The following is a 2,882-nucleotide window of genomic DNA, read 5'->3' as shown; positions in this document are numbered from 1 at the left end:
GTGCTTACCTGTCTCTCCTAGCTGAACTCAAGTCTCCGCCTGCATTTCCAAAGTACCTCTCTGTAATGTTTAACTGTACGGAAGTATAAGTACAAGCCATTATAACCGTATCATAAACCAGAAGATGATGCCCCCTAAAATGAAATGTTCAGTTATCTACATTATTAAATCCTCACCTCAACTACTGATAAGTAAAATATTCAACACAGCCATCAAGGTCAGCAAACTGCTTTTTTACTGCAGTTGACAAAGCACTCCTAGCTCCCACCTCTCCTCTTCCAGGCTCCTCTTTTGCCCTCACACATACCAAATTGCCACATATCAATATAATATAAATTTCTCCCCTTGCTTGTGCTCAGGGCTCAGACCTTGGGAGAATACTCCCCTCTGAGCCCGCCGGTGTAAAATAAAACCCTAACACTCCAAGACCTCCTAAAATGATTTCAAGTATGCAACATAGCAATTTGACATTTATCTACATTATTAAATCTTCACCTCAACTAATGTTATTACTATCTGTCAATATACAAAGATGATACAGATATACTGACTGTTTTTTAAGTGTTGCAATTTCTCAGTCGCTGCCTTTTGGAGTATTTCATATCCTCTTAAGAAATGTTTAATTCTTCTGAGGTCATTAAAATTTTTTGCATATTGGCTTCTGAAATATTTAATCACTTTGACTTTTCTGTTTAACAGTTTGGTATATTAGAATTATTTTTGTTTAGAAAGCAAGATATTATTTATCAGGTGCAATTCCTTTTTTAGAGCTTTTTTATTGTGATAAAATATACATAACAAAAACTTTTTCCACTGCAGTTATTTTAGTGTGTGATTCCATGGCAAAAAAAACAGTCACAATTTTGTATGCACCTGCACTAACCACTTCCTGAACAGAAACTCTGTATCCATGAAATAATAGCTTCCTATTTCATTCCAACATCAGAGTTTTTCAAAGGAACTCAATGCTTTGACTTAAGTTCAGTGTAGTTGACTTGAGACTTCTGAACTCCAGGACTGCAAGAAAATACATTATGCTGTTTTCAGCTACTGAGCTTTTTGTGATGTTACAATGACAATATGAAATTAGAATGGACAAAAGTCTCAGTTCAGGCTATGATAGAAATAATGTGTTCTGGATGTCACCCTTGGAAAGATTATGTCTGCATTGCAAAGAAACCCAGGGAGAGACAGTCAGTTTTCTATTTCCGGTTATTGTGTCTGCTGTCTGTTTATTGTCCTGCATTGTTTCAGGGCTGTCAGAGGAACAGCCTTAGGTAGCAGCCAACAGGTGGTGCTGTTAAATTCAGTCCGACAGTTCTGTGCCTGGACCTACCCAATCTCTGAAGTTTTTTTAGGAAAGATGAAAACTCTTTGTACCATTTGATGCTGTTAGAGTGGAGACTTTTGCCTCCTCACAGCAAATGGCATGCATCCCCATTAACAGAGATGAAGGATCTCAAAAAGCATAGATAAAAATACCAATTTTATAGGTAAGGAAACTGAACTCAAGTGTTGAAATAAATTGTTAAAGGCCTGTAGATATGGATCAACAGAGATAGGATTTAAACTCAGCTGGTATGGTTTCAAAATTCTCACCCCTCTCCATTTGATCTCTGGAGTAGTGAATTCAAAGAAATTGGTCAGGCTTTTTGGATCACTTATTATTTATTTCTGTCATATTTCAGTAGTAGAAGCTCAGGGAAGTTGGGGCAAATCAATGGAAAGATATTCTGGATGTGAGTTTCCTCAAAGCCCCCATCATGTCCTTGTTCCTTAGGCTGTAGATGAATTGGTTCATCATTGGGGTAAACACTGTGTACATTACTGATACTATTGCACTCTTTCTAGAGGAGTGAGTAGCTGAAGAACTAAGGTATACCCCAAAACCTGTCCCATAGAACAAAGAAACAACTAATAAGTGTGACCCACAGATGGAAAATGCTTTATACTTTCCACCACCTGATTGGATTTTCAGGATGGAGAAGACAATTCGAGTGTAAGAGAAAATGATTCCTGAGAGGGGAACAACACCCCCAAGGCTGGTCACTATATACACCAGGATGTTATTGATGAGAATATCAGAGCAGGCAAGTTTGAGAACATGAGCAAGTTCACAGAAAAATTGGGGAATTTCTGGGTCTGTACAGAAAGACAGCCTCAGGACCATCAAAGTGTGGAGCAGGAAATCCAAAACACTAATAAGGAGGGATATCAGAACCAGAAGCCCACAGAGTTTGGGGTGCATGATGACATTGTACCTGAGTGGGTGGCAGATGGCCACAAACCGATCAAAGGCCATCATCATCAGAATTTCATTCTCCAGTCCAACAAAAGTCAGGACAAAGCATATCTGTGTGAGGCAGCCTGTGTAGCTGATGTATTTGTTCTGGGTCTTGATGTTCACCAGCATCTTTGGGGTGGTGGTGGAGGTGAAGCAGATGTCCACAAAGGACAGGTTGCAGAGGAAGAAGTACATGGGTGTGTGGAGGTGGAAGTCAGAACTGATGGCCAGGATAATCAGCAGGTTCCCCAGGATGGTGACCAGTTACATGAACAAGAACAGTCCAAAGAGGAGGGGCTGCATTTCTGGATCATTGCTAAATCCCAGAAGGAGGAATTCTGTAGCAACTGAGATGTTTTCCAATGTCATGTTGTTGATGAGTCTGAGAGAAAGATGGACATGATAAGAAAACAAGACCAGAGAAACTTCCTTAAACTTACCTGTATTTTAAAACTAACTCAGATGCAGACTGTGTCTGCTGCTTCCCTGACTCCCCTCTCCCTGCCTCTTCTTTTCTTGCTTTGTTTTCCCTTCAAACTTCCAACCACACTATCCCCTGTCCCAAGTTCTAATTTCCCATCTATTCTGTGTCAAGAAG

General features: G+C 39.8%; 1 pseudogene; it reads right to left on the bottom strand.

Annotated features, from left to right (window-relative positions):
* Positions 1 to 1,717: 1,717 nt before the first annotated feature.
* Positions 1,718 to 2,653, bottom strand: LOC118920081 (olfactory receptor 7G3-like; annotated as a pseudogene).
* Between the last annotated feature and the right edge of the window lie 229 nt (positions 2,654 to 2,882).

This window comes from Manis pentadactyla, chromosome 12 (assembly GCF_030020395.1).
Source record: "Manis pentadactyla isolate mManPen7 chromosome 12, mManPen7.hap1, whole genome shotgun sequence".
Taxonomy (NCBI): Eukaryota; Metazoa; Chordata; class Mammalia; order Pholidota; family Manidae; genus Manis; species Manis pentadactyla.
Note: the sequence above shows the minus strand (reverse complement) of the source record. Positions and strands in the feature narration are given on the sequence as shown.